At 44.6% G+C, this 25,919-nt stretch overlaps 1 pseudogene; it reads left to right on the plus strand.

The window, feature by feature from the left end:
- The first annotated feature begins 8,564 nt into the window (after window positions 1-8,564).
- Window positions 8,565-8,686, plus strand: LOC123326777 (annotated as a pseudogene).
- The last annotated feature ends 17,233 nt before the right edge of the window (window positions 8,687-25,919 follow it).

Consider the following 25,919-nt stretch of genomic DNA (forward strand, 5'->3'; position numbering starts at 1 on the left):
CTTTCTCTATTCCCAGTGGCCAGTAATGGAGGCAGTTAAGATAGTGATCGAGCTTAATTCAAGCATTCAAGCACAGTTTGGATGACCATCTGTTGTAGAGTATAATTTCTGGACACTTGCATGCACTGGATGAGAATTTTGGCATAATCTGTTGGCTGCCTCCAACTCTTTATGATTCTATGATTCATTCATTTAGCAAATGTTTATTGGTTACCCGCTAGCCCCAGCTTTGTCCCTAACATGCTGTGTGACTACCACTTTCGTCTCTCAAGCCAGTGCCTATACATAAAGTGAGGGTGTTGGGCCAGTGGACCTCTAAGGGCTCTTCCAGTTCTAACAGGCTCCTTGTTCTAAACGGAATCACAAGGAACTACGAAAGCCCACCCTCCTCCCCTGAGGCTCCTTTCTCCCACTTCTTCCTGCGTGACCCATAACTTAGCAGAGTTGGGACAGAATGAACTTCTCCTGGCCTGGGATGCTGTGTGAAACAGATGGTCCTGTTGCCATGGAGACCAGGGAGCTACGTGTCCTGGGGGGCTGGGATTGGGTGGGGGCTAAATCAGGCCAGGGTGATTTAATCCTGTAACAGCCCAGCCTGGAGTCTACGCGAATGTTAAACAGGAGTGGCTCTAGGCAATCGCTCAGGCAGGCAGATCAGAAACCACTTAAGATGAAAGACCCAGGAACATCTCTTCCCAGGGATGCCTGCTATATCCTGGTTCCCCACCCCCACTGCACAACTTTAGGCCAGTCAGCCCCTCTCTGGCCCAGGAAATTTGACTCCACCTTCCCACAGGCAAAGCTGGAGGAACACACAGTCTGTCCTGAAGGATGCGGATAGAGGCAGTTCTGGAAGGGACTCTCTGGGGACTTAGGGAGCCTGACTTCTTGGGCTCATTGGAAAAAAGAGTCCTCTGGCAATCAGCCCTGTGCAACGACGGCTGGGCTGCCCCAGGAGGGAGTGAACTCCCCATCCCTGGAAGCATTCAAACTGAGCTGGGAAGATCCTCTGTCAGAGATTAACAGAACAACTTCCACCTCAAGTAGGAGATTCTAAAGGCGGCTCTTCTAATTCTGAGATCTTGTGATAGCAGAGCAGTGGGATGGGACAGTTACGAGCAAGCACTTTGGAGTTCAGACAGACAGACCTGGGCTCAGGTCCCAGCTCTGCAACTTACTTACTGTGTGACCTTGAGCAAGTTAACTTTCTCTGAATATCTGTTTCCTCACCTGTGAAATGTGAGTCATAATACCGGCTTCATAGGATTTTTTTGGGGAAAGGATTAAAGTGAAACAAGGCATCTAAAGTGCTTAGAATAATATGTTGCACATATTAAGTACCCAATAAGTGGCGGTTATCATTATTAGTCTGTAATGAGTAAACCTTCGCAGGAACAGGAGCTCCCCAGCTGTTTGGATTGGACTGAGCCAAGATGCCTGGCTCCTGATCTGCCATTCACTGTGTGATCGTGGGCAGATTTCTCTCTCTCTCTCTCTCTCTTTTTTTTTTTTTGAGTATAATTGACGCACAATGTTACATTAGTTTCAAGTATATGACATAGTGATTCAACATCTCTATACATTATGCTCTGCCCACCACACGTGTAGTTACCATCTGACAAATTTCTTAAAAGAAAAAAAAACTCTCTGTGCCTCTGTTTCCTCATCTGTAAAATGAGGCTAATAATAGTTCTTACCTCAAGGGATCATTGTGAAGATTGAATTTACAATCAATGTAAAAGGTTTAGACTAGAACCTAGCACAGAAAAAGTGTCCAGGACCTGTGTACTCACGTCATCATCCCAGGATCCCTAAAGCTTTAGCTTTAGGTCACCTTCTCAATGACTAATTCTTGTTAGGGCCTATTTAAAGATCAAAGTGGGTTTTTTGTTTGGGATTTTGTGTGTTTTTTTGTTGGGAGGGTGAGAACATCCAAATTCTACTATTAACAAATTTCAGTTATACACCACAGTGTTATCAATTATAGTCATATGTTATACATTAGATCCTCAGACCTTATTGATCTTATACCTGAAAGTTTGACCCTTTTACCAACCTCTTCCTATTTCCCCCACTCCTCAGCCCCTGCCAACCACCTTTTTACTCTATTTCTATGGGCTCGACTCTTTTTTTTTAGATTCCACATATGAGTGATAGCAAAGAGTATTTGTCTTTCTCTGTTTGGTTTATTTCACTTAGCATAATGCCCTATGTGAGGTGATGGATGTGTTACTTAACTTGATGGGGGGGGATCCCTTCACAACGTATATGCATATCAAATCATCACACATACACTTTAAATATCTTATAATTTTATTTGTCAATTATACATCCATAAAGCTGGGGGTGGGGAAAGACAAGACATAATAAACGCAGGCTAGGATGCAGAGAAAATGGAACCTCTGTACACTCTTGGTGGGAATGCAAATTGGTGCAGCCACTATGGAAAACAGGGTGGAGGGTCCTCACAAAATTAAGACTACCCGACGATCTAGCAATCCCACTTCTGGGTACATAGCCAAAGGAAATGAAATCAGAATTTTGAAGAAATATCTGTACTCCCATGGTCACTGCAGCATTATTCACAGTAAGCCAAGACATGGAAACAACCTAAGTGTCTACCTATGGGTGAGTGCATAAGGAAGATGTGGTATATATATACCACAGAATATTACTCGGCCTTAAAAAAGAATGAGATCCTGTCATTTGTGGCAACATGGATAGAATTTGAGGACATTATCCTAAGTTAAATAAGTCAGACAGAGAAAGACAAATACTGTATGCTATCACTTACATGTGGAATTTTAAAAAGCCAATCCTGTAGAAACAGATTGTAGCTTGATGGTTACCAGGGGCTGGGAGGTGGGGAAATGGGGAGATGTCAGTCAATGGGCACAAACTTCCAGTAACAAGGAGAATAAGCTTGAGACCTAATGTACAGCATGGTGACGACTATCTCATAGACTTGAAAGTTGCAGAAAGAGTAGATCTTAAATGTTCTCGCCATAAAAAGAAAATGGTAATTATGTGAGGTGATGGAGGTGTTTACTAACCCTCCCGTAGTGATCACTTTGCAATATATAAATGTATCAGACCATCACGTTATACACCTTAAACTTGCACAATATTATATGTCAATTAAATCTCAGTAAAGCTGGCGGGGGGTGGGAATAAAGATCAAGTGAGCGAATGAGCCAGCTCTGAGGTGAACAGGAAACCCTCAACGACAAGAAGCATTTGTGAGAACCAGCCCTATGCTGGCTGATAGAAGGCAGAGCACCTGCCCTTGCAGGGCTCATGTGGAGTTTAGGCAACCAGCACCTTCAGGAAGAAACGATCGAAGGGTCATGATATCCCCAATTATATAACCAGTCAGGCTTCCTGGAAGAGGAGAGAGTTGCATGAGGCATGAAGGAGGGGTGGAAATTTGGCAAGTGTCCAGAAATGGGGGTGGGGGCTGGGGAGGAAGCATTCTGGAAAGGGGATCAGTGAGAGCCAAGACCCAGGGTAGCAGCACATGGCCTTTCTGGAAGATAGTGAAGAACACACAAGGATAGGCCCCAGGGTTTCTCTACAGGGCATTTTTTTTGTGAAGTCTCAACCAACAGCGGTAATGCTATGGGCTAGAAATGCCTGGGGGCACTCACCTGGGCCTGGGTGAGTTTCCCACAGACATTTCCCCTTTCCAAACCAATGTCATGACTAGATCAGCCCTTGTGGTTCTCGTTATGATTGCAAGACACGCTTCAGCAACAACCATCAGGAAACTTAAAAAAGAGAGAGAGAGGATTATTACTTATAAGACCTGGAAATTACACAGCACACCTGGGGCCAAACAGTGAGGTCACAGGTGGAGAGAGAGCCCATCTGGACCGGGGTTCTGTTTTTATTGGGGTCAGGGTTGGAGGCTGAGGGTTTCTCAGGCTCACTCTATTGGTGAATTTAAAATATATAGGTGGGAATTGAAAGCACAGAGAAGAGAAAAGACTAGTGGCCCCAATGGTCACTTATCAAAATCAGCCATGATCTCTAAAACAAAGAAGCCTCAGTTGGAGGAGGCGGCCTGGCTCTTTACCCAGCCTGTGGCCAGCTACGTGTTTATTCCAGATGGTGAGATCGCGGTCTTTGATGTGGATGCCTTGGTAATCAAAGCATAAGCCAGCCCTTGCATTACAAAAAAGTAAAAAGAAAAAATTGTCCGGGCTTCCACTATAGGCATCTTTGCCTGAAGGTGGGGAGAGAAGAGAATTAGGAAACAAGGTTCAAGCAACAAGGTTCAAGCTTGCCAGGGAAGGCAGAGATCTGGGTCCACTTCCTCCTAGTACTTGAGTGACCTTGAGTAAGTTATGGTTCTAAACCTCAGTTTTCTTATCCTTACCAGGACACTAATACATGCCCCTAAAAAGTAACACTAAGCTAACATTTATGCAGCACCTGGAAAGCAATGGTACTCAAGGGAGCTATGGTTTGTCCTGTGAGTGATGAAGAGTAAGGGAAGCTTTTCCCTGATATACATTTTTTAATTCCAATATAGTTAACATACAGTGTTATATTAGTTTCGGGTGTACAGTATAGTGATTCAGTACTTCCATACATTACTCAGCGCTCATCACAATAAGTGCACTCTTAATCCCCTTCATGTATTTCACCCATCCCCCCACACACCTCCCCTCTAGTGACCATCAGTTTGTTCTCTGTAGTTGAGTGTCTGTTTCTTGGTTTGTCTCCTTTTTCCTTTGTTCGTTTATTTTGTTTCTTAAATTCCACATAAGAGTGAAATCATATGGTATTTGTCTTTCTCTGACTGACTTATTTTACTTAACATTATATCCTCTAGATCCATTCATGTTGCAAATCATAAGATTTCATTCTTTTTTACATTGTGTGTGTGTATGTCCTTATCCATTCATCTATCAGTGGACATTTGTGCTGCTTCCATATCTTGGCTATTGTAAATAATGATGCAATAAACCTAGGGGTGCATATATCTTTTCAAAGTAGTGTTTTCATATTCCATGGGTAAATACCCAGTAGTGGAATTACTGGATCATATGGTAATACTATTTTTAATTTTTTGAGGAATCTCCATATTGTTTTCCACAGTGGTTGCACTAGTTTGCATTCCCACCAACAGTGCATGAGGGTTCCTTTTTCTCCACATCCTTGCCAACATTTCTTGTTTCTTGTGTTTTTTATTTTAGCCATTCTGACAGATGTGAGGTGATATCTCATTTTGGCTTTGAGTTGAGTTTCCATGATGATGAGTGATGTTGAGCATCTTTTCATGTGTTTGTTGACCATCTGTCTTCTTTGGAGAAATGTCTGTTCATATCTTCTGCCCATTTTTAATTGGATTATTTGGGGGTTTTTACAATTTGAGTTGTATTGATATATTTGGATACTAACACTTTATCAGATATGTCATTTGCAAATATCTTCTCCCATTTAGTAGGTTGTTTTTGTTTTGTTGACTGTTCCCTTGGCTGTGCAGAAGCTTTTTATTTTGATGTAGTCCCATTTTTCACAATATGTTTTAAGGAAATTAATCATTGCATGGTAGGAAGGACGGATTAGAGTGGGGCAAAGGGAAAGTCCAAGAGCTAGATTTTGAGGTAATGGTTCATGAGTAATGTAAGGTTGCTTCAAAATTTAGTGGAGACAACAGAGACTGATAGCAAGCAAAAGAAAAGGACTCAGCAGAGCAGAAGTTAGCAAATAATGAAGAGCAAGGACTCACCAGTGACATCACACTTTTAAGAAAGGGAGGGGGAGTAAGAGAATAGGAGAAGAAAGGACTGATGGGGAAAGGGTGTGTGGTTCCACATTGGAAACCCTGATCTTCACAAAATGCGAATGTTCTATATTCAGTCAACAAACATATGTTAAGCCTACAGTGTGTCAGGCCCTAAGAATATAAATATAAATAGACATGGTTCCTGCCCCAGGGACTTTATGGTATCAGTGGAGGAAGCAAAGACATCAACAAATGCATGCAATGAAGTATAACAGATGCTTTTATCCACAGTAGCAGTCCAAGTAGACCGCAGAACAAGGAAATGATTGATTTCACCAGACTTCCAGGAGGAAGTTACTCAAGAACTGTGTAAATGTTCTCCAGGAAGACTGTGGGGGAAAACATACTCCATATGGAGGGGAAGCCTGAGGAAAATACCAGGGAGTGAAACATAACATGTTCTAGACTTATAAGTCACTCTGATACTTGGGACTATCAGATCCAGAGCTGAGGCTGGAGATGCCTAAACACAGCATGGCATAGATAGCAGTGTGGGCCATAATATGGAAAGACGGAAGGATCAAGAAAAATGTTGTGTTGGGAATATTGGAACCCTAATGGGAGTTCAGCACATGGATTTCCTGTCAGAGGAGCATTCAAACAGGAAGAATCAATGACAATTCTTCTTTTAAGGTCGGAGGGAAGGAAGAAAGAAGATAAAGGCGTGTTGAAGTAGAGAGTGGAGAACTGAGTGGCCTAGGAGGTCCATCCTTGACTTTTCCAGAAAAGTCAGAGGCAAGAGCATTAGTTAAAACAAAAAAGTAGGGAGTAGGGGAGGGTCCATAGGTTGATGAAGGAAAAAAAGAACACAATTACTAATATCAGGGACTTAAGAGGGACTACTGAAAGAGGGACTGTTACTACATTTCCCACAGACGTTAGAAGGGTAATAACATTATAAACAACTTTAGACAAACTGGACATATTCCTTGAAAAATTTCAGTTACTAAAACTGACACAAGATAAGATAGAAAAATCTAAATAGCTTTTTATCTATTAAAGTTAATTTGTTATCAAAAACCTCCCCACAAGCAAAACTCCATAACTGGATGGTTTCACTATGAATTTGATCCAACATTTTAGAAAGAAATAATATTAATCCTATACAAACTCAGAAAATAGAGGAACGTGAACATTCCCAACTTGTTTCATGGTGCTAGATTAACCCTGATACTAAAACCTGACAAAAGCATTACAAAAAGAAAAAGAAAAGAAAAAAAACCAATATCCTTCATGAACATAGATCCTTAACAGATTATTAGCAAATAAAACCAGTAATACACAAAAATATACATCATGACCAAGTAGGTTTATCCTAGGAATGCAAGATTGTTTGAACACTCCAACTCATTAATGTGATTCACTACATTAACAGCATAAAGAAGAAAAACCATGACTGTTTTTATAAAATCCAACACCTGTTCATCATTTTTTTTAAATCTGAGCAAATTAGGAAGAGAAGGAATTTCTTCAACCTGATAAAGTACAACTATGACAAAGCAAGTGTGTCCACTCTCACTACATTTATTTAATATTTCGTTGGAGGCTTTGGCCAAGGCAATAAGGCAAGATAAAGAAGTAAAAGGCACAGAGATCAGAAAGGAGGAACTAAAATTTTATGCACAGGTGATGTGATTTTTTTATGTAGAAAATCCCTACAAATAGCAACTAGAACAAATACATGAATTTAGCAAAGTCACAAGATAAAGGGCACCTGGGTGGCTCAGTAGGTTAAGTGGCTACCTTCGGCTCAGGTCATGATCCCAGGGTCCTGGATTCGAGCCCCACATCGGGCTCCGTGCTTAATGGGGAGCCTGCTTCTCCCACTCTCTCTGCCCCTCCCCCTGCTTGTGCTCTCTCTCTAACTCTCTCTCTCAAATAAATAAATAAAATCTAAAAAAAAAAAACCACAAGGTAAAAGAGCAATACTTACAGATCAATTATATTCCCATATACTAGCAGCAAATCATTGGATAAAGACATTTTTTAAAATTTTCATTTACAGTAAGGCAAAAAAACATTAAAAAATACTTAGGAATAGATTTAACAAAAGATGTACAAGAACTACACACTGAAAACTGCTTAAAAAATACTGAGATAAGTTAAGGAAGCCTTAAATAAATGTTTCTTCTGGGAAGACTCAATACTGTTTAAACATCAATTCTCTCCAATTTGATCTACAAGTGCAACACAATCCCAATCCCATTTTCTAGCAGGCTTTATTTGTAAAACTTGATAGACTTATTCTAAAATTTATATGGAAATGCGAAGGATCTAGAATATTGAAGGCAATCTTGATAAAGAGAAACAAAGTTAGAGGACTTAACACTACCTAACTTCAAGGCTGGCTATAAAGCTAGTAAACAATCTTCAAGACAGGATGGTAGTGTAAAGAGATATGTATAGTTCAATGAAACACAATAGAGAGTCCAGAAATAGACCCACATGTATATGGTCATTTGATTTTCAATGAGGAACCAAAACGGTCCTATGCATAAAGCAGTCTTTTCAACAGGTGTGGCTGGCACAACTCTCTATTAATATGGAGAAACATGAACACTGATCCCTATCTCACAAAATACACAAAACTTAATTTGAGATGAATGATAGATTTCAATGTAAAAGCTAAAACTATAAAACTTCTAGAATAAAACATAGGACAGTATCTTCATGACTTGCAGATGGGCAAAATTTTCTTCGGCAGGAGACAAAAAATAATAATTACCAAGGAAAAAAATCGTAATTTAGATTTTATAAAAATTAAAAATTTCTGCTCATCCAAAACCTAGTTAAGAAAATGATGGTGTGCAGTGGCTGCACACAGTGGCCTCCTCAGTAGTGAATGCAGCCTGTTGCTCCTAGGGGTTGTCCTAAGGGACCTTGGAGACCACACTTTCCAGTGAACATGCATGTCCGACCTCATGCTGTCCCCAGTCTAGGCTCCAGACTAGGTGCCTTTGGAAAGCCCCAGGGCATAGTGACCATGGTTCACCCGTCCACACCAAGTTGCAGAACAAGGAGCATGTGATTGAAGCCCTTCACAGAGCCAAGTTCAAGTTCCCAGGTGGCCAGGTGACCCACATCTCCAAGAAGTGGGGCTTTACCAAGTTTAATACAGATGAATTTGAAGACAGGGCAGCTGAAAAGCAGTTTATCCTGGATGGCTGTAGGGTCAAATACATCCCCAATTGTGACCCCCTTGGACAAATGGTGAGCCCTGCACTCCTGAGAGCTTCTGCGTCACCCCCTCCTTACTCACACCCACCAATAAATCCCTACTTCCTATCCAAGAAAGAAAATGCATAACAAGTCACAGACTGGGAGGAAATATTTGCAAAATATGTCCATTAAAGGAATTATATCAAGTATAAATAAGGAACTAAAACACAATAAAAATACAAACAACCCGATAAAGAGAAGGGCAAAATATTTGAACAGACATTTCAAAATAAGATGGATGCACTAAATGTATGCCTGCCCTATGACCCAGCATTTCCACTTCTAGGTATTTATCCAAAAGAAAAGAAAACATAATCCACAAAAATACTTTTACAAGAATATCCATGGAAGCTTCATTCACAGTAGCCCCTAACTGGAAACAACACCACATAACAGGAAAAATGGATAACAAATTATAACCACTACTCAATGATACAAAGGAACAGAGTATCAACACTTGCAGCAAAATGGATGAATCCCCAAAACATGATGTGTACATACTATTTGGTTCCATTTACATGAAATTCTAGAAAGATTTTTTTAAAAATGAAAACTGATTGCTTCTGCAAGATGAGAACAGTGATTGACTGGAAAGGGGCATGAACAGACTTCCTGTGTGATAGAAATGTTCCATATCTTGATAGGGATTTGGGTTACACATGTGTAAGCATTTGTCAAATCTTCTGGAAGAATATACTTATAATCTGTGTATTTTACCATATCACTGATATAAATTTAACACCCCCTGACACATTCACACACACAAAGAACCACTAGCAAATACTGAATTCTGCTTAATGATATACATGATGAAGTGTTTTGGAGTGACATATACTGATGGTCTGCATCTTTAAAATATACCAAAAATAAGATGTATTGAAGGGTAGCTATATGGATAGATATTTGAAGGCGATATAGCAAAATGTTCACATTTGTAGAATCTACATGCTGAGTACTCAATTGTGAGTACTCACACTTCTTTTCAGGTTTAAAATTTTATAATAAACCTTTGGGGGAAGGGGAGTCCAAAGAGGGAATGCGAAGCTGGTCAATAATGGAAAAAACTAAGAATTGCCTTGGGGTGAGAGCAGGAAGGAGTGGTCAGGATTTCCTGGGTAAAATAGGGTTCAGCTAGGGTTCTACAGCCCTTGTGTGTCAGAAAGCCGGTCAGCATGAGTCCCAGCAGTTCTCTGTCAACAGTCCTGCCTAGCCAGCCTGATCACACCTATCCGATAGGACATCTGAAGGACAGCGTGGTGCCATCACATTTTCCATCTCCCAATGAGAGTGTCCTCCCCATAAAACCAGAGGTTCCCAGGGCAGGGACTAGGTAACCCCTATCAGACTAAATGCTTACTTTAAATAGGACCTAGGTCTTCCCCATCACACCAGGAGCTTCCTTAGGCTAGAAGTTGTCTTTTCCATCTGCTTGGGAACTCTCAGGATGGGGACTAACTCCACCATCAGAAGGCCTCCCTGGATGTAAATGCCATTTGATAGGGGCTTTTCAGAGGCCTGCCAATGGTTTCCTGTGTTTCCTCCATGATTTCCACTTGGACTGTGTAGGCTGAGTGCACTCAGCCGAGAGTGAGGGAGGAGCGATTGACAGTATCCAAGCAGGAACGCTCTAACTTCAATCATCCCAGAAGCCGACACTCACTTACATTTAGCCAGGGAAAAGCAACATTAATTCAGTGTAGTGATTGAGACTTTACACGCCCTAAAGTGAAGAAATTCTAACTTGAGGTTCCCCCAGCAACTGTAGCTGGGCAACGTCACCCCCAGGCATTGGCAGCAGGTCACAGTGCTCAACAGCTTATTGGGCAGGTGGGAGCACATCCGCCTTCACACACCTGGGCTCATAGGAACTGAGGGTGGGGTGTGCCCAGATATCCAGAGAAAGGGGGATGGTGCTAAGGCCCCAGGAAGAAGAACAGACAGCAAAAGAGAGAGAGGGAAGAGCTTCTCTTCTTTAGAGGACTCTATGAGACAACTAGTATATCTCCCCCATATCTCATTCTCTCTCCCTCTCTCTCTCTCTCTCCCCCACCCCTGCTGTCTCATGAATATACAGATGCACAGCTTAAAGTATGATTCATGTTCTCAAGGGTAAGTTCCTTAGCAACTGATGACACATTTTCAAGGGGTTACACGATTGGACAATAGACACCTGGCTGAGAAATGGAACAAACTTGGTTATTGTATGGGATACAAGATCTATTCATCTCCCATCCTTCAAGCCAGTTTCTCCCAGAGCCTCCCCCAACCTCTGACCCCTGTAAGTTTGATTAACTTCCAGGTTTTCTTTGGGACTCACTTTCTAATGTGATAATACAGCTTGTTTTTATTATTCTGGGTGAGATGAAGAGAGGGCCATTAAGCTAGGCCATGAGAACTAATCCCCCGTTTTCTGTCAGAGTTTTTGAAAGCATCATCCTGTGTTGCTTCCAGTGATAGGAAACTAAATAACCTAAGAGGTCTTTCACTACAAAACAACTAGCTCCTGCAAAAACAGACTTAAGTGCATTTCCAGGGTCAACATAAGTAAGAGAAATATGTGATAGTCCCATCTCTCCCCCCAAATTTACTGAAACTAGGGCAAGGAGTAATAAGCAGCAAGGCAACTCAAAAGACAGGTGTTGGAACAAGACAAGGATACTTACTTCCACCACTGCTATTTAACTACTAGAGCAATTAGACAAAAAAATAAATAAAAAGCATCCATGTTGGAAAGAAGGAAGTAAAACTACCTCTGTTTATAGATAACATGATCCCCTATGTATAAAATCCTAAATAACTCACAAGAAAGCTAGCAATTCAGCAAAGTTGTAGGGTATAAGATCTGCTGTGTTTCTATATACCTGCAAGATAGAAAAGGAAGTTAAAAGAACCAAATAATTCATAATTGCATCTAAGAGAAAAAAATATTTAGGAATAAACTTAACCAAGGAGATGAAAGACTCATACGCTGAAAACCACAAAAATGGCCAAAAGAAATTAAAGAAGGCCTAACTAAATGGAAACTTAAGGGAGCAAAATTTACCACCCCAAAATGTATCTCTTTGGCCTGTGAATTATTTTACACTGATTACTTTTGAGAAATAGAAGACTCAAGAAGTTTTTCGTTATTGCCTCCCCTCTAACTGACTAACAGAAATTTAGATAGAGGACCTGTTCCAGGAAGAGAGCTATCAGCATAGATTACTACAGTATAATATGAACTACGTGTGGTAGACAGGAAGGAACCCTACAAAGTCATGTTAAAATTGCTCTGTGTCTCATTGTTTCTGTACAACCCAGCAAATATTTGTTTACCAAATATTTACTCCTTTTCATCCTCCTATGAATTGTCTTCCTTCTCTTTGAAGTCCCAGACCCATACCCCTTTCTCCTTAGCTCTAGATAGCATATAAGCCCCAATTGCCTGACTGCCTGGAGGCCTCATATTCTTACGGAGTTCCTGTAGGTGCATGACTAAACTTGATTTTCTCCTGTAATGTATTCATGTCAATTTAATTCTTAGACCAGCCAAAAGACCTTCAAAGGGTAGAGGAGAATTCTCCCTCCCCAACAAAACACATCCCATGTTCATAGGTAGGAAGACCATATTATTAAGATGTCTATACTAACCGAAGTGATCCACAGATTCAAGGCAATCCTTATCAAAATTCCAATAGCCTTTTTTTTTTTCTGAAATGGAGAAGCCAATCGTCAAATTCATGTGGAGTTGTAAGGGGACCCTGAACAGCCAAAACAATCTTGATAGATAATAACAAAGTCAGTGGACTCACATTTCCCCAGTATCAAAACTTACTACAAAGCCATAGTAAACAAGAGTATGGTACTGGCATCAGAAGGCATTATCAAAACATTGAAAAGACAACCCACAGAATGAGAGAAATTACTTGCAAATCATTTGACCTCAGATATTGGAATTATCCCACTAGAGTGTAAGCTGCATGAAAGCAGGTATGTTTTGTTTACTGTTGAATGCCCAACTTCTACAATAGAAACTGGCACATAGTAGACACTAAATAAATACTTGATGGATAGTCAGATATAAAAATAAAATGAATATGTATAAATGTTTAAAGGAAACTTGCATATTAAGGTCTTTTAAGACACTTGTTGAAGGTCACACAGCTAAAAAGTGGCAGAATCCAGCACTCAGTCCAGGAGGATCTGGCACCAAAACTGGGTCCTTAACCTCTATGTTATTATACTGCTTCCCCGGTAACCCAAGGTTAGACCAAGGTTTGGTTTTTGAGGGTAGACAGCTGAGTGGAAGTTTTCAGGCCACGTCCAACTTGAGTTGTTTCTTAGTTAGGACTCCATCTGGACTCCCTCTCAACACCTACCTGCCTTTCGAAGAAAACATTTCCCAGGAAATGGGCACCCCATGTCTTTCCATACATGTGAATAGAGTGGGAGGAAGGGAGAGTTGTTGAGGGTTTTTTCTTTATTCCTTTCTTCTCTCTTTTTTTTTGGGAAACTGTCCGGGGGATGTGGTGCTGCTGCTCGTGGGGGCAACTGCTACAATCAGAGCTGTTTCGAAGCAAAGAACTAATTTACTGCATGAATGACTTTAGCTCAAAAGAAGAAATAAGGACGATCAGGAGTCCTAAGGGAGCAGAATAATAGGGTAATTTACACGGGGAGATGAGGGAGATGGGAGAAACATGCAGGGTAATTCTTCTGTATAATCTTTATTTTATATTTTTGCCCTTTTTCCCTTTGCCTCTCTGGGGACAAAGCCTCAGCTCAGAGATGCTTCCTGGCCATCCCCAGGGTTGATATCTGAAAAAAAAATGAAAGGGCATGGGAGAGGAGGCTTCTCAGACTGAGGAAGAGAAGGTTGAGAGGTGGTTTCATGGCTGTTCTCTAAAGTCAGCTTCTACTGGGAGGACGGTCTGTGGGAGGCTCCCATTAAGCCTTGTGGTTGGTGAGGGATTACAAAGGAGAGCTTCAGATGTCTGAGTGTTCTGTACAGAGGAGCTGCCCCAAGCTAAGGGCTCGCTATTGTCCCTATTATAGACTGAATGTCTGTGTCCCCCCCTAAATTCATATGTTGAAATCCTAACCTACAGTGTAATGGTATTAGGTGGAGGCCTTTGGGATGTGATTAAGTCATGAGGGTAGAACCCTCATGAAGGAGATTAGTGTTCTTATAAAGGAGATGCTAGAGATCTCTTTTACCCTCTTTCCACTATGTAAGGACATAAGAAGTAGGTAGTCTACAACCTAGAATGGGGCTCTTACCAGAACCCAACCATGCTGGAACTCTGATCTCAGACATCCAGCCTCCAAAATTGTGAGAAATAAGTTTCTGTTGTTTATAAGTCATCCTGATCTATGGTAATTTATTATAGCACCCCAAATTGACTGAGACCACCCCAGATTCTTATTTTCCCAGCATAGAGAAGATAAGGGCTGGAAGGACTCTTGGATAGCATTTAGTCCAAGACGCACATAATCCACATCAAGGAGATCACCAAGGCTTGGGTTCCAGGGCTTACTTCAGGGCATACTAGTTAACCTTGGGCCTTCTCATGTGTAAAGTCAAGATTATCATCTTCACTGATATCTGTGAGGATCAAATGAGATGGTGCCTGACAAAGCACTTTGTAAACTGCAAAGTACCATATGAATGTGAGGTATTGCTGTTATTTATCAAGGAAGGAAACTCAGTACCAGAGGGGTTAAGTGACTCATCCAAAGTCACATTGCAAGTAAATGCAGAACAAGGGCTTGAACATACGTCACCCTCCAGAGACAGGGTGGTGTGGTGGTTAACAGTATAGACTTTGGAGCAGGCTGCCTGGTCTGCCATTTGCCACTTTGACTAAATTAGTTAACATTCCTGTGCTTCAATTTTTCCACTTGTCAAGTGGGGATAATAATAGTACTGACCTCACAGAGTGAGTTGTGTGACTATATGAGTTAATATATGTGAAGAATTTAGAACAATGCCTGCAAATGGCTTTTAGTAAGTGCCAGCTATCACTATCATTCAGGAAATCTGGGCTAAACCCAGGAGATTTCAAATCACGTGGGGATCTCCCTTGTGGAACCTTTCAAATACCAAGAATGAAGAAGTGAGAGTCATGTTCAGCAATAGGTATTCAGGTTAGGCTGAGGTAGAGCTTCAAGTCTACTAGAAGCAAAAAGTCCTTCCTTGGAGTCAGGAGACCTGAGTTCTTGTCCCAGCTTGCCACCTAAGGCAATCTCTCTGAGGCCCAAGCATCTTGTCTATAAAATGAAACTGACAATTCTTTCCCACCTTGTCCATACTGTAGGGCTTTGCTTACACCCAAGTGGAAAGTCTCATAAACTATAAAGTTCTGTGGACTTATTAGATTATTCCTGGCAGTATAGATCGCTGAAATAATTTTTGCAGGAGAGAGGAGGGAAGGGTATGACTTTTCCTGCCTCTGAAAAATGCAAACAAGAGCCAGCTCACAGAATGTTGGGTTGCCATCCTTTCTGACAGTGGAAGGATATTCAGGGTCTTCTGTGGCATAAGCCTGGTCAGGGTCCTCCCCAGAGTAGACACAAGGGAGGTAGAACAGGGTAAGTCAGCTACCTACTCCACACCAGCCTCCACATCCTACAACAGTCATACATATGAAACCAAGCTAATTATATATCTCTACATCTTTCAAAGTCCCATATCACACATGTCCCCTCCTTCAGAAAGACTGCCTGGAGTCCTCCAGCAAGAGATCCTCACCACTTCCCCCAGGATAGTTCTGCTGCTTACATAAACGTCTAAATCTCAATTAACTAGAGTAATGGAACACAGGGGCATGGAAGGAAGCCACAAATAGAGCTGAGTCACAAATAAAGCAAAACTGTAGTCAATCCTCCATCACATGTTATCATGTGGGTAGGTGGACACTGGACCCAGAGGTGCTCACTTCTCAGAAGGGAGTTGGAAATTGGGCAGGGGGTAATGAGTGTAACTACAGAAAGGAGTTAACCTTGGGATCAGAAAGCTTGGAGTAGGGATGGAGAAGATGAGGTGGGCTGTTCCAGTTGGGGCATAGGTAGGGGCTTAGATATGACCCTCTAACATGGAATCACAGACATTCTCCCTTCACAAAAGAGGTCTCAATATGCACTAATCACCTCTTCTAGGTCCCTTTGTGGGAGTTAAGTTTCTAAAGTATTTTAGCCACAGGTAATGCATTAGTTAGCCTCCAGATAATGACATGGCAATGGTCTTATTGTTATACATCCCCTATTACATTGTCATTTGTTACCTTTACAACTCCCCCACCCATCAGATTGGGAATGCTTTGAGGGAAGGGATTGTGTCTAACTCCCTTTACACCCCTGTGTCCAGAGGCTGGCATACCATAGGTGCTCACTGAATTTTGTTGAATGAATGTTTGTTGAATTTAGAGATTAGAATGTGTCACTAGTTGTCAGAGACCTTTCTGGGTAACTGTAAACTGTACTTCTTAGCCTTTTCTAGAACTTAGGGAGAAAAAAAAAAAAAACCTACTCTACAAATCCACCTTTGCCTTGTGACCCACCCTGACAGATCAGGGGAGGCCACAGAAACTCTTAGCAGATGGGAAGAGAGGAGCCTAAGCTCAAAAATCATCCCTAGAGCTGCGTTCTGAATGCTGAGAGTGGCCATGACTCACTGAATAAAAATTGGGTTGGTGGGGGGAGAAAAACCCAAGGAATACTTCAAAACATTCTGTTTCCATGTGGCAAGCTGGACACCTGGGCAATTGGAAGAGCCTAGGCTGGCATCGTCCTTGGAGTTAGCAGAGAAAGGTACTCTACTGATGAGGCTGGAGCCAGGAAAAACAGAAGGACTAGGAGGAAAAATAACCTGCCACTAAAAAACTCCAGTCTTATGGAAAAGCAGTATCACATTTGATGATAGCTCACGAAACACAACAGGACTTTCATTATTCATTGTGTTTCAAGACAAAAGATCTTTCTGCTTCTGCTCTATGCTGAACCACTTTTAAATTACCTAGAGATGGAAACCAGTTTGAGAGCTCCAGGTATAGCCTCTGTTGGCAACTTGCACCCACCCTTAAGGAGGACCTAGAACTTTAGCCAAGACCCCAACAGCTGTTACAAGTACATCATAAAGTCTTAGCAAGTGAAGCCAGTTTTGCTGAAGATTTCATCAGAAGATGTTCAAACAGCCCGCTCTGCTCCACAAGGGTTGTTTGGTGGCTCCCTAGAATAGTAAATCTGCAGGTGGGGAGGCATCCTGCTGGGACCAACTCTACTCACCCAATAGCTCCTGCTGAAGCCATTCTTTCCCCACTTCTCACCTCAACCCTTGTTACAATGCATACCACAGAGCAAAACTTAATAAAAATGCTGATTAGGAAAATCAACAACAACAAGCAAACAACATCCTGCTTCCTATGTCCCAAAGTGAGCATTACCAATCTGACCTGAACACTGGGTTCATGCTTCTTGGAGGATGGCCACAGTTTTATATACACTGACCTACCCCATCCCAGACCTCTGTCCATTCACCAGTAAGCAGCCACAAGAACTCCATAAAGGGCCAGTTACTGCCACAAACAGAAGCACAGGAATTGTTCTCTGTTACCTGTACATAAGTGTTCCTACTTAATATGTAAAATCACCTATTTGATTATCGAATGGGCTCTATATTTATGGTTGTAGCTGTTGCATTGCTATAGCCTGTGGTTTTATGGCCCTAATTTTATAATAAACTGTAGTTTTAATTTTTCTCCTTCTTCCCTGTAGCCAGAGTCTCCTGGATGTGGGGGGAAGGGAGAGGGTTCCTGTCCAATCGCTCTAGGCCACCTGTCACAGCAAAACTCCTCACTAGAGCCAAACCAACCCACCTGCTCCTTCATCAAAGAAGAAGGTCACCTACCCTGCGGGGAGGAGGCCTGAGCAGCCCAGATGCCCTCCGTGTCGGAGGCCTGAGCTTTGAAAAGTAGCAAGTTCCTCCTGTAAGTGTGCCAGGACAGTGCCAGCTTTTCGCAGCCCCCAGGAGATGCCCAAGCTAGGGAAGAGGGAAGGCAGGGGTCAGGGGAAGGAGGCCAGCCAGTTGGAGGACCTGACCTTAGCCACAGGCACAGCAACATTAAAAAGAGAGAAAGGAGGAGGGCCGGTAACAAGCTTCTGTCTCTGTCCGTGGTGCTGACTCATGCTTATAAACTTGTTCCTGATTGGTGCCTCCTAAACCCAGGATGCTGGAGATTCTCATCCAGCTTCTTTTGCTTTTATTTCCTTTTCTTGATGACATTTTAGCAATTTTTTACACTGATGCAGAATACACAGAATCATGACTTGTGTTTCACAACTGATGCAATTGGTTTCGAATAATGTTGACAAGTCCATCACACTTCCAACATTTACAAGAAAGTGTTTTCCTTTGGGCATTTGAGGGGGTTCTTCCCCCTTAACACACTGTTGCTACTCACATATTCCCTACACACAATGTAGAGGTGAGAAGTGGGGAAAGAATGGCTTCAGCAGGAGTTATTGGGTGAGTAGAGTTGGTCCCAGCAGGACGCCTCCCCACCTGCAGATTTACTATTCTAGGGAGCCACCAAATGACCCTTGTGGAGCAGAGCGGGCTGTTTGAACATTTCCAATCTTGCAAAGCCACTTAGTGTGACAAAAACTCTCTCAAGAGGCATATTTGAGATCTGGAGGGCAAGGATAAAGAGGGAGAAGCCCCACCCAGCTTCACTCTCCAGAAAAAGGAGAAGGATGGACTCACTCTGAGAAAAAATCTGGTATTTTGCCTGCCGCAACCAAGACAGGGGTGCAGGTGGAAAGAGATGGGAAATCTGAAAGGACTCACTAAGAGATTCTTGTAGGCCCATTCTATTCTTACCCCTGTCCTGCCATTCATTTTGGAGTGGAAGAAGTATGGATTCTGTACTGGAAACTAAGATCTACTACTTGTTAACTGGTCAGTTTGGACCAAATATTTCATTTCTCTGGACTTCTGCTTTCACATTGGTAAAACTAGTCTGATAATAACAATCCCTCCTCACAGGATTCTCCTGAGGACTGAGTGAATGACAGGTTCTCTTCTGTCCTCCCTTCTGTGCCTCAATCATCTCAGATATACAAGCCTTTGAACACCACCTCAGAAATCCAAGAAGGCAAAGGCCCCTTGAACTTCAGATTATCTCAGTTATGACTGTAATTGGGCCAGATGGGTGATTCTCATTGGCCCCATGGTCTTCAGAACCACAAACAGATCCCGCCTCCTCCAGGAAGCTGGTTGAGAAGACTCACAAGAGGAAAAGCAAAACAAAAACAAGAATGTCAGGAACTAGGAAAGATCTGAGGGATTTTCTAAATTCAGTCAACCAGAGTGAGGCTCAAAATGGGGAAAGGAGCCTTCTGAAGTCATACAGTGACCAAGTGTGCTCTTTTGACTTCCAGACCTTTTTTTCATAACTCAACAAAGAGTACAAAGTCTAACAACTTCAACTTGGTAGAAGGAGGCATGATATTTATATGTGTGCTTCCGATTTGAGATTTTCTGCCCCAGATGATGAGGAACAGGACAAGAGAATCCTTTTCTTGAGGTTTCCTTGTTACAGTCTCCGTCAAACAAAATTAGAAAGGAGGAGTTCCTGTCCTGGGCATGTGATTGCATGTGTGCATGCACACGTGCGTGTGCACACACGCACACACACACACACACATCCTTCAACTTTATCCTTGGGCTCCCTGAGGGTGACTTACCTCTCTCCCTCTTCCCTCCAGCATCAAGTTGAATGCTCTTCTTCAGTTATTTCATCTTTTTGCATTTGAACTTTATATTTTCCGCCTTCAGTCCCCTTAACTCCTTCAGACCAGCCCCCCACTAGACAAGGATACTATCTTCCTCACCAGCCCAAGAATGTCCTAAGGGAGGCAGCCATGATACCTTGTTGGGTTAGGCACTCCTCCCCATTGGGAGCTCTCTCTCCCTCACTGGATTCACATTCCCACAGGACAAGGACTGGTCTCCCCCAGGAGGCAGAGCCCTGTCTCTTTCTCTCACTCCTCAATACTTACGATGATAGTGTGAGCTCAGAGGAAGGGGGGTAATTACAAGAAAATTATACTTGGGCCAGGAGTCCCTTCAGGAGCCAGACACCTTCCTAAAAGTGTGAAGGAAGTGCAACACCCAGGAGTCTGAAATCTCTCTTTCTACATTTTTACAGGTTCACATCGTTAACTCCCATCCCCCTCATCCCAGCCCCAGAAACATCTCCATTATTCAGTGTATCCAAAGGCAGGAAAGCATCTTGGGAACTTTGGTGCTAAGTTGCTAATTGGGGTCTGTGGCTTGGAGACAAGGGTTCTTGTGTCACAGAGAAAGTGTTCATGTGTCCTTGCCTACTGGCTCCCTGAGATGGGGCTGTCTCTTTACTCCCTTCCTGGGGGCAGGGATATGTCTGCAGAGCCAGAACCAGTAGACAAAGTACTCTGTGTCTGAAGGTGGTAATGATGAAGTCCTGAGAGCCAAAAAGACTTCGTTCTAATTCACTCATCACAAAGGTCAGCCCTGATGCCCTGATGCCCCTCCAAGCCATTCGTGGTTATCAACTCTGGGTTGGGGAGCCCCAAAACTCACCTCTTAAGCACAGAAAGTGCTAAAAGAGACTTTAGAAATAATTTAGTCTATCTTCTCATTTACAGATTGGTGAATATGGGCTCAGAGAGATTTGTATAGTAATGTAACATTCCTTCCATGTCTGAAACTCAGAACTCCCACCTCCTGAGCAGGGGAGAGGCATCATGGGAGAGTGGAAAAGGCTCTGGAGTCATATAGGGCTGGTGTTCGAATTCTTACCCTGCCACCTGAGAAGCTCTGTGTTCTTGGGCAAATCGCTTAACCTCTCTGAGTCTGTTTCAGTATTTAAAAGGGGCTGATGATGGGTATTGTGGGAATTTAATGAGATAGCATGTGTAGAAGAGCTTCATATGCAACAGATGATCAAAAAAGTGAATTCTCTCTCCCCAGTCTGGACTTCCTCTTCACCTGCAGTCCACCCCCGGCTCCTTCTCAACCCCATCAGCAAATTTGCTCTCCCTGGAGGGCCTCCACCCTTACTTTTCCTGCCACTACCTAAGTGCCCCTACCTCCCGCCCCACCAGAGTAAGCTGGGGAAGGAGGGATTGATGAGCAGGACTTCAAGGTCTCTGCCCCACTTCTGAGCTCTCTGCCCCACTGCTTGTTTTTGGTTTTTTGGGGGGGGTTGTCTTCCACCCATCTCTGAGAAGTAGCAGAAGTCCTTATACAACCAAGTGGAGGAATAGAGCAAAGGTGGGAGGAAACTGGCAGGGTCAGTGAGCTGGCCTCTTTGTTCCTGGAAAATGAGTGCAATTTCCCTGCCTTTCTGCAGGAAGCTGGGTCCAGTGAGCCAGCAGCGGCGAGGTGTTGCCTTGGTGAGTAATGGCCCAGCAATGGCTCTGCCCTTCGCTTGTACCTTGTGCCCCAAAGATGAACTTAGGGCCAATGAGCCAGGGGGAGTGACAGCCTCAACTCAGCCATACCACCCCTTGCACCAGCCCCTCAACACTGCATTATTGTTCTTCTCCAGGGAGTCCTCCAGACCTGGTCTCAGGAGAAGCTACCAGAACTCATTTGATTCTCAGCACCAGAGGGAGATGGAGGCCCAGAGAGGGGAAGGGGCTCATCTGAAGGCACATAGCTGCTCAGAACCCTACCACCTGCCAACCACAGAGGCTGTGGGACATTCTGATCCTCCCAGGGCTCTGCCACTAGCCTACATGCTTATCTACAAAGGAAAGAACTAAAACCAGAGGGACCTGGGAAAATTACCCAGCCTCAGTGTTTCCCTCTGGGAAAGGCGGTAATGATAGTCTCTCTGGGGTGGTTAAAGAATTAAACAGGTCAGCCTGGAACATGTAGGTAGGTGCTTAATATGCACAGAGCCTATGCACTTCTCCACTCTCTGTTTCCTCCCCAAACATGGCTGGGGGGAACAAGAATATCGAAGAATATCCAGGGTGACGCTCACAGCCAGTGTGTCCTCCTGCCCTGTGCTGAATGGCTTCCAGAGGGAACTGAAGCCCAGAAATGGAAAATCGTGTCCCCAGAGGAGTCTAGAGGGTTCCTCAGGCCCTCAGTTCCCACAACAAGATAAGAGAAGCTCCTGCTGAATCATGTCCCAGCCCTGAGCCTGAGCATATTAGATCTGGACAGAGAAGGGTAGGATGTGCTAAATCTCTGCATCCGCCACTGTCCATGACCACCACCAGGCCGTGGAGGGGCCACTGAGCTCTGTGCCCGCACCATGGCCAGTGTGGGCCTGGGTGAAATGATGCCCATTTGCAGAGTCAGAGAAGGACTTGATCAGGAAGAGCACAGAGGAGTTCCCTGAGGGATGCAGAGGGAGCCTTTTAAAGAGCCTGTCCCCGACCACATTCACAGACAGACACACCTGCTTGGAGGCAGGTCACGCATCCCGTCCTGCCTGCTGATCGGCACTGCTGCAGGGCAGGTGTGAGCAGACACGCCTCCTGACCCGTGGCCACTGCTTCCCAGCATCTGCCTCGTGTCTCATCGGAGTCTTGTCCTACCCAGGGACAGACGGTCAGAGTTCCAGGTCTCATCTTTGAGCCTCTTGGCAGACGGCAAACCTAAAAAGGCTCAGAGAAGGAAGGCGACCTACCAAAGTCACCCAAACCGAAAGTTGTAGATGTCCAACTCAAAGTCATATCTCTTGAGTCCAAACTCAGTGCTGTCTCCGTTGGTGTAACACACAAAGACACACATGTGTGCCCTCGCACCTTCTCCCCAGCACATGGGTGTGGCCAACATCAAGGGCTTACCACCAACAGGCCCCGTTCGAAGGGTTTATTAAGTCAAGTTGAACCATTTCAACCCCTATAGGAGGTAGGTACTCATTAGCCTCATTTTTCAGGCAAAGAAACTGAGGCATAGAGAAGTTAAGTAACCACTCAAGGATACATAATTAGAGCTTAAATGTGCATCTGGACTAGTCTGGCTTCTGAACCCTCTCTGCTATCTCTGATAACACAGTCTCTTTGCACACACATGCATGCACACAACACACACTAGGAAGAGGGAAGCTGATCTGGGCCCTAGAGTGGACCCCTCTCCACACAATCCCCTCCCCTGCATGGAAAAAGCCCCCACCATTCCCCTCCCTTGCCCCACACCCATCTCCCCAAGGCCCCAGCTCCTTGGCCGGGCTCCTCGGTTCCATTGCAGAGATGTCCTGGCAGTCGGGAGGCAAGAACAGAAGGAAATATATGTAGCATCTTATTAGTAAAGGACATCTGAGCCTCTAATTAAAATTTGCCTAATGACCCAACTTCTCCGTCATTTTTGCTCTCACAGACATTAATTTAAGGTGACAGGTACTTAGGCGAAGGGAAAATTAATTTTTCCTTTAAAAAATTAAAGGGGAAAAGAGTGGCCTGCTCTCTTATTTAGTGATTTTTTTTTTAATGTTCATTTATTTTCCAAGCCCCCTCTCATTCTTTCCCAGTAAAACCTGACATTGGAGAACAATTCAATGAAGGGAAGGGGATCGCTGGGGGGGAAGCATCATGGGGGTGGGTGGCCTGCTGGTGCACACCTGCCCTGGAGAGGGCAGGCTCGCTAATGCCCCGGGGCAGGGCTCTTGGGGTTCCCTCTGCCCAGGACCCCTATCGCTCACTGAGAAGCTGGCTCTTGGTGCTGGGATTCCGGGAGAACCTGTTTTCATCCAGGCTGTTTGACTTGGCTGAGCTGATGGTATCTGTTTCTTTACAGAACAGGTGGTGGGCCCCTCTCCCTTGACACCAGACTGCAGTCTCACTTTGGGCCTGGGCACAGTTCCCCAAGCAACAGGCTCTGTGGTGCAGGAACCAGGTGCAAGACACCCAGGGAGGCGGTCCTGGCCTGTCTGTATGACCCCTCTCCTGGGCCTCCAAACTCCTCACTCCTGGGTCTAAGGACAGGGAGGGCCTTGGGCAAGGGTGGGGCCATCTGAGCAGGGAAGCAGGGCACGGGCTAGATAATATTCCCAGCTCAGGGTTTAGAGTTTGCACAAACCCACTGTGGGGATTGTTCTAAAGAATGCAGAACCATTTCCCTGCCCGCATAGCCTCCTCCAGACTCCCTGATGTTCTCTGCCTCTTCCCAGGGGCCTGCTCCCATCCTCCCTGTCCATCCCACCCCAGCTCACTGCCCCACGCCAGTCCCCAGGCCCTTCTATGGCCCTGTCCTCATCCTTCAGGATGTTAGTTTTGCAACTGGGTTCCGGGTAGATTAAGAGAGAGAGGGTAGAGGAGCAGATAGAGAGGGGGAGAGGTGAGGAGGGAGGAAGGGTCCCCCTTTCGGGAGACCTGCAAGGTCAGAGAAGGACTTGATCAGGAAGAGCACAGAGGAGTCCCCTGAGGGATGCAGGGGATACTCACTTCTCTCTCTCTGTGCCCCTCTCTGATTCTCTTTGTCTTCCTCCTTCTCTCTCCATCTCCCCTCCAGCAACATGACTGCTGCTGGGAAATCTGTCAGCTTTTGCTTCCTGGGGAGCCGAGGGAGGCTTTTCTAGCAATTGGGCCAAGGCCTCTGATCCGAGAGATTGCTAAACACCTGGCGAGCAATAACCCGCTCCACTGAGCTCTGTGGGGAGGGCGGGAGGAGGGCAGGGCAGCAGTCAGGGCCTCTTTCCACCACCGGGCCATGGGGCCAAGGCCACCTGCAGGAAGGGCTATGGAGGAGGAGAAGGTATTGGGGACTGCGGGGGGGTTGCAGGCCTCAAAAGTCCTTCCCTGCACGCCACCTTTCAAGGGCCACAGGCCCAGCTCAGCCCCAGTCAGGCCACCGAGCCACAGGACCCCCGCTGCAGGAGGGCTAGGAAAGAAGTTAGTGCTGAGGCCGTGGGCAGAAGGAGAGGGTGTGCATGCAGAGCAAAGAGAATGGGGTTTGGAGTCCAAAACCCCGGGCCTGAGCTCCACCCCTTCCTTCCTATGTGATCTTGAGCATATGTAACTTCACTGCTTTGAGCCTCATTGGCTCCTAAGTAAAATGTGGACCCCCTGCAGAGCGTCCCAGAAAGGGTCAGATGAGTTCATGGACAGAAACTTGCTGTGGACTGTGACAAAGGACCCCCTCGCCAAGGCCTGCCCACTGCCCCCACCCTTCCACCCGCTGGCTGGGGAGAGCGGCAATTCCACTAACGCAAGGAGGGGAAACAAAGTGCCAAGGTTTTAAAGATGCCTGTTCATCTTGCTTTGCACACATTTGCATACTGAGTTCAAGAGGCTCATCCTAATTCTAAAGATGGAAAATAAAATAAATTAACGAATGCAAGATTAACAAATGTGATTCCTGCAGCCATTGTCTCCCTGGCTGTTCTGGGCTCGACACCGGGGAGATAAAAAATGTTCTCAAGGCAATCAACTTCATCATCTCAGGGCAGGAGCCGCAGACAGAGGGACCCTGCCTCTCCCACCCCTCCACCCCTACCCCGTCCCCAGGTCTGTGCCGGGGCAGCCAGAGGCCAGGAGCTGGGGGGCCAGGGCAAGGAGGGACCGTGGGCACGCCTCACCGTGAACTTGCAGTGCAGGCCGTGATGGGCCACACGGCCCAGGTGTGGATCCCAGCTCTGCCACATCCAGCTCTGTGGCCTTGGGAAATCACTTAGCCTGTCTGTTCCGCCGTGCCCTCAGGAGTCAAATGGGAATAATGCGTAACACCGACCCCATAGGGCTGGTGTGAAGATTGAATGAGTGAACATGGGTGCAATACTTAGTAAAATGCTCGGTAAGCGTTCGCTGCTTCTACTGTTTTTATCACCATCATCATCACCATCATTGCCATCATCCTTATGGGGTAGAAGATGCACCCAGGACCAGGAACCTGAGATTTAGGGTTTTGCTCTGACCCTGCCCACCTCATCCT

Source organism: Neomonachus schauinslandi, chromosome 15 (genome assembly GCF_002201575.2).
Source record: "Neomonachus schauinslandi chromosome 15, ASM220157v2, whole genome shotgun sequence".
NCBI classification, from domain to species: domain Eukaryota; kingdom Metazoa; phylum Chordata; class Mammalia; order Carnivora; family Phocidae; genus Neomonachus; species Neomonachus schauinslandi.